The following is an 11,876-nucleotide window of genomic DNA, read 5'->3' as shown; positions in this document are numbered from 1 at the left end:
AGGGATAGACGGCGTGGTTAGACCGATAGATCACAGTGGGTTCGCCCACAGAACTAGGACGCAATCCACGTCCCACCTTGCATGTGGCATGCATTTACGCCTAGTTTGGACCGTCCAAATTATGGAACTCACCGTGGATCGAAAGTGGTAAAAAAATCATGCATATTGGACGATTTAACATCTGATTTGACTCTTTAAATTCAGGCCACTGACCTTCCCATTTCAACTGTCCATTTCACGGCCATGAATTAGACAACTGGATCATCTGAGCAGTGAGAATTTCGTGCCATGCTCCATCCACACTTGCATCCTTGATTTTGAACGTGCGGATTGGATGCATGCATGCCACGTATACGGTAAAAGCGATTAGTAGGGCCCTAAATTAACGTCTCTTGTCTTGTAATTTTCCTACTAAAAATAATCACATTGTTTACAGATAGACACCAGAACGTACCGTCCTTTTAATCTTCACAACGGTCCTATTCCACGTGGTGCACGTCAGTGAAGTACTCCTTGGGGCCCACAGAACTTGGTGACGTCAACACACAAGATGTGGGGCCACACAATTCAAGGAACCCGCCATTTCAGGGGGTGGGTACCGAGAGCGGATTATGTGAGACCCCGGCCTCACCTAATACGGTGCGGCCCTTACCGTGGGCGTATTGATGTATTTATCATGTATCTCCGCTTTCCATCCTTTTTTCCATATCATTTTACAGTATTATTCCAAAAATTAAGTATATGCAATTATCAGGTGGACTATACTTATAAGAAATAGTGCTGATTGACCATTAATGGGCCATAAAATTTTTAGACCTAGGTAATATTGGTTCTTTCCCTTTATCTAGGTTTATGTGACCTTATCAACAGATTGGATGTTAAATAAATATTACGAATATTAATGTGCACGCTTAGAAGTTTTTAATGGTAGAACGGCCAATCACCACTATTTCTTATGGTACGGTCCACCTGATAATTGTATCTACTTCATTTTTAGGATAATGCCTTAAAATAATCTAGGAAAATGGATGGGCGTCATGGATACATGATACATGCATCAATGTAGACTCGGTAATCCACGTTAAGGGTCGCCCCATCTTTAGTGAGGCCGGGGTCTCACCTAATCCGCTTCCGTGGGTCCCCAGAACTTTCCTTGCAAGCATCTTACAACCTGGAAAGTGCCATGAATGGAAAATAGATAGTGATGCAAAGATTTCCGGGGTTTCATTTTTGCGAGGTGAAGTGCATGAACTGCGAGCATGGCCCACTGCAATGGAGTGAGGGCCCACATGTACGGAGCCACGTAATTTTACGCCCCTCGTTCTTCTGCATGCACCTCCTCCTCTTTTTCTACTTTTGCCCTCGAATAGCCCCAAAGAGTCGAAAAAGTGTAGAGTCAGAACCCTTGTGGCCCACATTCAAAGATGGTCTGACGATTTAAACCGTCCATCTTCTCGGTGCTGCAATCACTGGTATATTGTGCAATAATCATCCTGAACTTCGATTATGCAGTTGAATTTGAGCAATTTAAAATTCCTTTTTAAATATTCTACATACATCTATACATAATAATGGTAAGAACCATCCTTTCAGCCAGTTTGTTACCGTCAGCCGTATGGAGTAGCATCCGGGACACGGATGGTTCCGATCATCGGACCATCTCAGCATGTGGGCCCTAATGTGACCATATATGCTAGTTTTCCTGGGTGGAAACATCGGCGAAGTGATCTCTCTTTCTCGTAAGGTGGGTTAAAATCTTCATGTCTTTAAAATCATCAGAATGGCTATTAAGGGTCATATCACGATGTGTTATGAAGAAAAGGCCTGTAATTAACAAATGAGCGGTTAAGAGAAATTTGATCAGCGGTCCAGATACTACACACATATCTGGCTCACATTGATATTCACATGGGCCTGATATTTTGAGACAAGGTATCCACACAGTTGAAAATATATTCGGATCAGCCGTTGTTGGAAAATATGTGCTGAAAATAGCAGATAATATTTAAAAAAATAGAAAATTTAATAATAATAATAGATTAAGAAACACGACTTGTTTGTTTAAGTCAAGGTGTGACTGAGTCACACAGCTTGAAATCAAATTTGCCTTTATTAGAAAAAGTTTGATTTTTGAATTAATTAAAATGAATTAGTATTGATCTATTTATAAACCACAATTAGGTGCTTAAACCACCGTTTCAAACTAATTTGAACCCGATCACGGCTCAAATGGCTATTCCTCCTTGGCGGCTCAAGTCTCATACTATCCACGTCTTTTATATATATGAAATTTTTTTAATCCTTTTTTATGTGGGGCAAGAGAAATACATTCAAACCAATGCACTTTTCAAAACAAAAAAATAAATAAATAAATAAATTTCGAAGCCCTTTTATTTTAAAAAAACCTTTTAGAAATACAACAGCTATAACAATCTCACATTTGCCCCTTTTTTTCCTCATGTGAGGCAAGTACTCTTAAAATGTGCACACTTAAGCAAGTTTGATTATGATTTCTTGCGGAATTATGGTTTCAAAATATGATACATAGCATGTTTTCAGGGCCGTTCCATTTTCTCCATTGGATGCGCATGGGTCTCGGTCCAAAGGGGAACAACTAAGTTCTTTCATAGGAGGCATGGATTTCTTTATATGTTGAAATCATGAGCTTTAGAGAGAGAGAGAGAGAGAGAGAGAGAGAGAGAGAGAGGAAAAAAAGAAGAAGAAGCCATCATTTTAAAACAATGCCATTTTTTTTGTTGCGAAGATACTAAAATTATTATTGTTACAGGACACTCAGGATTTTATATTCCATGAGGCATAGACAGAAATTTCTATTACTGGCCTAAATACTTAGCAAAATGCAACTGATTAAGGTTAGAAAGAATTTCTAAAGAAATTGAAAATGCATGTAGGGCTTATATGGAAAAACCAAATATCGATTTTATTCAATAAAGACTATGAAAATATGGTATGCGTGCAAAAGATCTGAGCATCCATCAACTGGGCCAAACGGTGTCGATATCCTGGTCCAAAATAAGGCCAGCAGTTTACAAAACGAATGGATGGCTTGGAAAAAAAAATGTTCTACCCAGTCCGCTTCTTTGATACACCATAGCTAACCTGATGGGTTGACCTTCCTGATTTTCTGACCAATAAGATCTAAGCTACGTGGCCTACCTAATGGACCATGCACATGTGTGCCATATTGACATGTGGCACACGTGCCCTGGGATGGAGATAGGAGGGCTATACAAACATGCGGCCTCAGCAAAACTCAAAAAGTGTGTGTGTGTGTGTGTGTGTGTGTGTGTAAACGGGAACGGATTGCAATGCCGTGCTTCTAGATTGTATACCACACACGTGGCAAATGTTTATGGTGATCTGAGCCAGACATCCTGTAGCCGTTGATTGACAATGAATTTTTTTTTATTAGACTATCTTAACCATTTAATAAATGGGATCTTAATTTCTCACTTAATTGGAGCCGTTGCTGGTTTTGTCTTTTGGTGTTCATTTGTAAGCCAATAAGTAAAGGGCTAGAACTATGTAAACACTGATTTCTGGACCATGTTCCAAACACTATTGGGAGCGTGAAATGGACGGTTTTAATCAGATCCATGTGTGCCACGTATTCAGAATGACAGAATCTCTCTCAAATAAAACACCCATCTTTTAAATCTTTCAAAACAAATACCTACTAGAACTTCTAATACTAGCATGATGCATAAATACACAACCCATGCCATGTATCAAACACCTAAGAACACGTACACGAGCTCCTAAAAACCGGGCACGTCCAATCCATGGCTTTTGCAAAACTTCATGCACTTAAAAGAAATGTGAATGAATAGCCATGGTCACAACACAAAAAGGACCCAAAACAACATAAATCCATGAAAAAAAAAATGAAAAGAGAAACAAATCCTCAATCACAACCGTAGGAGAAGGTCGAGTTCCGCCACAGCAACTGGCCGCCTTTTACTAGTAACACTCTCATCGCTCATGTAACCCCCTTTGTCCGACCGAGGGCGTTTTTCCTTGATATCTTTCTTCTTTGGAGGAAGTTCTTTCTTGAAGAGGTCATCCTTTGATGGACATCCTTTCTTGATATCCTGGTTAGCTGATCGTTTTCCATTGCGGAGAATTTCATACATTGAATTCAGTTCTTGCTTGGCAATAGGAAATTGATCTTTCTTGACGATCAGGATTTGTTGTCTTGCTTCTTTGAGCTTCTCATCTGTAATCCCCAGCAAGTAGTTTCTAACACTTGATACATGTGGTGTAGGGCTTGATCCATCTCCAAACCCAGGTGTGACAATGGGTCCGAATGGCGTGTTCACAAGGGCTAAATTGCAGCTACTTTTCTTATATGGTGGGATTGGCAACCTTTTCTCGAACTTCATCTTAGCTATTTTATCCACGATCCTTAGCTTCGAGTGGGAGCTTCGGTGGCCTGCTAGGGATTGAGGACTGGGGAATGCCTTGTAGCATATACTACACACGTAAACCTTCTTCAAATCTCGCGTTGGTCGAACTCCATTGAATTGATGAGGGCCATTGGCTTGGCTTGGATCTATAGATACTTGGTTTTTTATTGGGGTTGAGTAAATTGGGGTGGGCTGGCGTGTGCCGACCTGATTAAAGGTAACTGGAACTCCAATGGGGGGAAAGTCATTGGGATCAAATGGCCATGAACTGATAGAGCTTGGGAAAGGGGGCAGTTGGTTTCCAATGGCTAGCAAGCCATTTGGGTCGAACCAAGGTGTGGTGACTGGGCTATGAACGATGGGTTTGTTTTCGGTGGGTAGTGAGAAGTTGGTGTCCATCCAAGATGTATTAAATACACTTGAAATGGTGGCACGGCCATTGTCCATGGTGAAAGATGTGCTCATGTCGATCCGAGGGCTGTTGACTTTGCTTTGCAAGATGGCTAGTCTGCGATCCATGGAGAGAGAGAGAGAGAGAGAGAGAGAGAGAGAGAGAGAGAGAGAGAGAGAGAGAGAGAGAGAGAGAGAGAGAGAGAGAGAGTTATGGAAGAAGGAAATTGTAGTGGAGGAAGAGATGATGATGTTTGACCATGGGGCTAGGGTGGGATTTTATAGGACCTTTTAGTGTTTATTTAGGGTTGGAATCAAAGGAGAGCTAGGATTCTTGAAATAACTCCTTTTGGTTATTCTTAGAGAGAGCCTCACATGCGAGATAGCGTACAACCGCACAAAAATCTATCCTGGTTTTTAGAATGAAAAAAAAAAAAAAAAAAAGAAAGAAGGAAAGAAAGAAAAAGAAAAAGGAAAGAAAATAAATCCAAATGGGAAAATGGTGTAAATGAGGAAGAAACTTTCCATCTTAAATTCAATGTTTTAAGTGGAATTACTGAGAAGAGTTGAATGTAACTATGGGCCTTAAAAGAAGCCATTTTCTTCTTAGCTGTTAGCATAATAAAAATAGATAATAACAGCTTGTATGCCAAAGTGAAGGACGCGGTTTCGGTGGATCCAGGGATCCACCGACCTCAGTGGATCCTTGACTATGGGGCCCACCATGATGTATGTGCCTTACATCCACGCTGTCCATCCGATTTATCAACTCATTTTTGGGCATGATTTAAAAATTACAGCAGATCGATATCTCCAGTGACCACACCTTGGGAAACAGTAGTGATTGATCATGAAAAAATTTTTGTGGTCAACGAGAGCTTTGGATCAATCTGATATTTGTGTGGTCCCTTCATCCAGGTGTCCATGGACTTTATCAACAATTTGGATGGCAAATAAACATTTTGGTGGGTATTCAATCACCACTGTTTCCTCATGTGTGGTCCATGGCAAATTTGGATCTGCTTTATTTTTCGAATCATGCCCTAAAATGAGTTATCAAAAGATATGGACGGCGTGGATGTAAGGAAAATACATCAATGTGGGCCCACGGTGAGTGATCCAATGAGAAGGTGGATCCGGAGATCTACTGAAGCTGCGTCCATAAGTGAAGGGGTCTTAAAAGGTGCAGGAATCCACCTAAAGAAAGAAAAACAGAGTTGCCTGAGTTTAAGAAAATCTTTAGGTGGGGTGTTGGCATATATCATTTATCATTTCTCACTATCTACGAGTGTTACGCGTGGGCCACCAAGGTGTGTGTATGACATCCAACCTGTCCAACAATGTTGGCCCACCGTGAAAGTTGGATGGCGTAAAGACCAGGCTAATCTAACCATCAAGTAAGCCACCCACATATTTATTTATGGACCATGTTGGGATTATTTATTGCATTGGTTGGATTTCACACACAGCAACAGTGTATAAGCAGTTGAATGATGATTTACACACAGGTGAATAACTTTTAAAGTAAGCCTATTCTACGGGGACTTGAAGTAGGGCTGAAAGTTAAGTGGGTTCAACCCGACCGATCGGTGACCGACCCGACATTGAGTTGGGCTTGGCAAGTGTATCAAGTCCGGTCTCAGGCTTGAGCTATATAGACTCCAACCCGATAAAATTTGCGTCAGGCTCAGGTTAGGGTATTGGGTTGCCCGACCCAACCCGAACCCGATGAATATGTAAGTTACTTATAAATTATATTTAAGTGTGGATCGTTTGTGTTGAAGACATAGGAAATTCCGATGTTGCCGAGTCTCATTAATCCAGATCATTTCCGATGACTCAAGCCAACAAGATAAGCTAGATTTCTCTCTCCCAAATAAATTGAGTGTTACACAACATGACTTTCAGAATAGTAGTTGTCTTACATTTTAGCTTGTTTGTTTAGAAAAAATAAACTTTTTTACGATAAATAACTACATATATAATTAATAAAATCATAAATATAAAAAATAAGACGTGTATTAAAATGTAATAAACTAATGCAATCATGAACATATTAGCATATATCCACCTGATCATCCTGACCGAACGTGCTTGGGTTGAGCTTAGGTTGAGCATTCTCAACCCGAGTTTGGGTTGGGTTAGGGTTAAGGTCTAGGAACTTTGGGTTGGGCTAAGGTTGAGCACCAACCATACCTAACCTACCTGACTTTCAGCCTTAACTTGAAGAGGAACGCCCGCTGAGGGAATGTGTTCGATTTAGGAGCCACGTCCTTTTGAAGATATATCTTAATTTATAAGTAATTCACCTGATGTAAAAAGATATTTATCTTTCATGGAAAAGCTGCCTATTCGTAACGGTTTGGATGACATATAAATATCAAGGTGGAGCCCAGGAAGGCTCTAATGGTAGGTATTTCTTTTTCCAATTTTCCCTCTCATGTGGCCTACTTGAGTTTTGGGTCCGCATAAATTTTTATTTTTATCTTTTTTCATGTCTAAAATGATCTCACCAAACGGATGAACGGAATAGATTTCCAACAAACATGAAGATGGGTGTTGAGGGTTAAATATTGCATATGAGACCCCTGTTATTGCCTGGATTTACAAACATGGTACTTTTGTCGGCTCGATTTAATCGTGTTTGTGATGCAGGGCGTATTTACGAGCCTGGACTGGGAAAGGGTACTAAAAGCATGGATTTAATGGTCTGAAATCATCAAGGCAAGCGACGGACCCCAGGAGACCAAGATCGACAGATTTGCACGCCAGGGATCCAAGAAAATTGAGAAACTGAAGCTCAAGTGGCCCGAAAGACATCCAGAATGCAAGATCACAGGGTTCCCACCATCCGTTCAGCTCGAAACTTTATACATGGCCAGGGGCCCACAAATTAACTGTACATAACAAATTTCAACCTTCAGATCCCTCCGGAAGTGGCCCAACGGACAAATCAGCCCTTTGAATCATTATGTGGGGCCCACCTGATATCTGGATATGCTTCAATTTTGGTCTCGACCCCTTAAATCAGATGAGAAAAGAGATGGACGGGGTGGATTTTTCACATACATCATAGTGGACCCCACGTGTACATGTGGGAGTGCACAGGCGGTGCACTCCCGCAACACACCAAGCTGGCCGCTCGGTCAAAACGGGCGCTGACCCGTCTCTCCGTAAGATAGCCAGCGGACGGATAGTGGCCATCCAATTTTGATTTGAGGGGCCCATACATTGTTCAAACTGTAGATCTGGACCGTCTATTCGATCCTTTGGACAGCCAAGACCAACATATAGGTGTCCGTTTGCCACCTTGTAAGCAGTTGTGTGAAGATCTCAGCGGAACGGAAGATGGACGGTAAAATGGGAAATTCAGTAGACCGCATCAACGGACGGTAAAGACCACTCTTTCCTGACCGAAATTTCGAGAGAAATCTGGTGAACGGCTTGGATTTCTAATATGAAACTGATTGTGGACCCCACTATCGTCACAGCGTAACGATTACGCAAGTTCTGTTTACGCAGTCCGGAGAAACCTGAATTTTTCGGGCTATTGCGTAACCATAGAGAGGGTCGGATGGCCAATCCGAACCATCCAAACACTACAAAGCTGGGCCTTCAACCTCACCATGCAGTCAGATTCCAAGGTGGGGAGGTTCGCTGTTCAAGAAATCACTCCAAAAATCAGGCTGTTTGCGGTTTCGCTGAGGAGTGCGTGACTCCTTGTTCTCTTCTAACCAACTTACGCACCGACTCCAGCATCCACCCACTGCCATCTCTGTTGGTTATAAAAGAAGAAGGGAGAAAGAAAGGGAGGCATCTTTGCTCGGACGGAGAACTGCCGTGGAGGGATCCAAGAGGTGGACGTAGGGCTGGACGTGAGCAGAGGCAGAGAGAGAGCGTGGGCTGGCTTGGGTTGAGCTTGGTTTTTTCTTTTTCTTTTCTTCTTCTTCTCTTTTTTATTTTAAATTCAGCCTAATCTGCCCGTGATTGGCTAAACCTCTTAGCTAGGGCTAAGAGGTGAAGCCTGTAGCGAGATGGGAGACTTTATTTTATGTTTTTAATTCATGAACTGAATTTGTTTTTAGTTGATTATGAAAGGAATGTTTTTTTAGTCTTTAATGGTCTGTTGTGACTGAAATTACAATAGGTCTGCAATGGCTTTGAATATTTCCTTTTCCCTTTTGATGTTTATGACGTCAGGAAGTCCTGTTGTTCCCCATCGTCTCCTGGGCATGGTCGGATAGCGATATCCTTCCTAACTTTCATACATTGATGATTGGTTGATAATTAGTTTGATTCTATTGTTTGCTCTGTCTCCTGGGCATGGTTTGATGATGGAATCCATTCTAATTCATATATCTTTCTTCTTCTTAAAATTATATCAGAAGAAGTTCAGTTTAATTTTCATGATTTTTGGAACAGGCATAAGATCTCCCTGATCTCTACATGGATCCTGAATCCCTAGTTTCCCTTCCCTAAATTGTTTAAGTTTTAGATAATTATTCCACAATTATTCCTTAAATTCTATTTGATTTAGATTACATCTTAGTTTAGTTCTAGTTCTACTTAGTTTCAGATAACGTACAGGTATTAGTCCCTTGGGATTCGACCTCGGTCTCACCGAGTTTATTACTACATCACAACCCTATACTTGGGGAGTGAATAAGTTTTTGGCACCGTTGCTAGGGACTGACGGTTGCGATTCTCTAAAATTAATTAGGTTTAGAATTAGTTAAGATTAGAATTTGACTAACTTTAGTTTTAGATTTTTTTTTTTTTTTTTGAACTAACTTGTTTCCCTGTTTTGTAGGATCCTGACATAAGTTTCTAAATTGGTAATTCCTTCCTAATTTCTCTATTTTTTCTACTTTTACAATTAGGGCTTAAATTTTAGAAATTTTCTAATTCTAGTATTTTCCTACTTTTAGGAAATAGTTTATTTTTAAAAACTTTCCTCTTTTTGTTTTTAGAAACTAGGATAGTTATTTCCCTTTTTAGAAATTCTTTCTAATTTTAGCTCTTTTAGAATCTAACTTAGTTTCCTAATTTATTTTTAGAAATTTTCTACTTGTAGACTTTTGGTTTAAAAACTAACTTTCATATTTTGTAGGCCATTAAGATAGAAATTTCTAATTCGGTAAGCTTTCTTTCTACTTTCTATTTGTCAGTTCTCTTTTAGTAATTTACTTTTTAGATTAGAACTTTCCTAATTTATTTTAGAAATTTTCACTTTCTTCTAGGAATTCCTTCTTTTAGAAATCAGTTTACTGCTATCTTTCTTTTAAAGGATTTTTCTTCCCTTTTTAGAATCTAACTTATTTTGTTTTATTTTGTAGGTTTTTAACTTAGGGATTCCAATTTGGTAACTTCTTTCCAACCCTCTCTTTCTATTTTGATTTTCTTTTCTTAGGATTAGGTTTCGAATTTGATTAAGGGCTGTGAGTGTTTCATGCCCAAGTGGGCCCGTGACAACACTCGACGTCTCTTGACTGAAGGAGGATTGGTTGAGGGGTTGACTATCCATCGCAGGACTAGACACCACTCGAAATCCCCTGAGTTAATTGAAGTTATAGCTGAAAACCAACCTCCTCTACTTCCACCCAGGGTGGAGGATACTCAAGATGAGAATGAGGTGCATCAGGCACCCCCGCCTCGTACTTTACGAGATTATCTACAACTGGCGGGAGTGAGTACGCCCTCATGCATGATTTTTTCTAAAAACACAGGACAAATGGACATCAAGCCAGGAGTTATCCAACTCCTTCCCAAATTCCATGGACCTGCATCAGAAAGTCCATATTTACATTTGAAAGAGTTCGATGAGATTATAGCTAAATTATATTTTCCTAATGTATCTGAGGATACAATCAGGCTGAAACTTTTTCCTTTTTCCTTAAAAGAGAAAGCTAAGACGTGGTTATATTCACTGCATCCTAGATCCATTGGCACATGGAACGACATGCAGAGGGAATTCATAAAAAAATTCTTCCCACATCATAAAACGATTATCCTCAGAAAAGCAATCATGAACTTTGCCCAAAAGGAAGATGAAACATTCTTCCAATGTTGGGAAAGGTTCAAAGATTTGGTCAGTTCATGCCCACAACACGGATTTGAAACGTGGCGCATTACAAATTTTTTCTACGATGGACTGACATCTTCCATGCGCCAAATGGTCGAGACAATGTGTAATGGAGAGTTCATTAATAAAGATGTCGACGAGGTATTGGACTACCTCGACAGTCTGGTTGAAAAAACACAATCTTGGGACTATTACCCAAAATCAAACACTACGTCTAGACCAACTCAATCTAAGGAGAAAGGCGGAATGTATCTCCTGAAAGAAGAAGATGATCTAAAGTATAAAGTGAATAATCTCATAAGAAAATTTGAGGCCATGGAAGGAAAGAAGGATAAGGTTAGTGAAATTGTTTGCGGCATCTGTGATTGCAACATTCACACAACTGAAAATTGTCCTACAATACCTGCCTTTCGAGGAGTGTTGAATGAACAAGCCAAAGCCGTAAACAACTATCAAAGACCTTTTACTGGACCTAACTCCAATACGTACAATCCTGGTTGGAAAAATCATCCAAACTTTAGTTGGAGGAATGGACAAACCGCTACCCCTCAAGGTTTCTTCAATCAAAATCCAAATCAAGTGAAACCTCAAGAGGAACCGGTTCAAAATTCCATACAAGAGCTGGCTTAGACAATGCGGGGATTTATAGATTTTATGCAAAAGATAGATTCTCGTATGACAGTTATAGAAAAGGGGATGCTTCCTGCACAACCTCTCCCCAATCCTAAACCGCAGTACGAGATTAGTGATCCCAGCTCTTCAAATCAGATAGGGCACGCTAAATCTATCACCAGTCTTAGGAGTGGAAAGATCATTGATAAAACTCTTCCGGTTATGCCCAAAAAGCCTCAAAAACCAGAAAAGGTCAACAATGATGGATCTAGTGATGTCCCACAAAAATTAGAACCGGAACTTCTAGAGAAGCCCGTTGCTCCGTTCCCCCAACGATTAGTTGCACCAAAACGTCTTTCTAACTC

At 40.3% G+C, this 11,876-nt stretch overlaps 1 non-coding gene across 1 annotated transcript; it reads right to left on the bottom strand.

Annotated features, from left to right (window-relative positions):
- Positions 1-10,824: 10,824 nt before the first annotated feature.
- Positions 10,825-10,931, bottom strand: LOC131221721 (small nucleolar RNA R71). The gene has a single exon (XR_009159545.1). It is a non-coding gene; the product is annotated as a small nucleolar RNA R71 (small nucleolar RNA).
- Positions 10,932-11,876: the final 945 nt, after the last annotated feature.

Source organism: Magnolia sinica, chromosome 1, assembly GCF_029962835.1.
Source record: "Magnolia sinica isolate HGM2019 chromosome 1, MsV1, whole genome shotgun sequence".
Lineage (NCBI taxonomy): Eukaryota > Viridiplantae > Streptophyta > Magnoliopsida > Magnoliales > Magnoliaceae > Magnolia > Magnolia sinica.
Note: the sequence above shows the minus strand (reverse complement) of the source record. Positions and strands in the feature narration are given on the sequence as shown.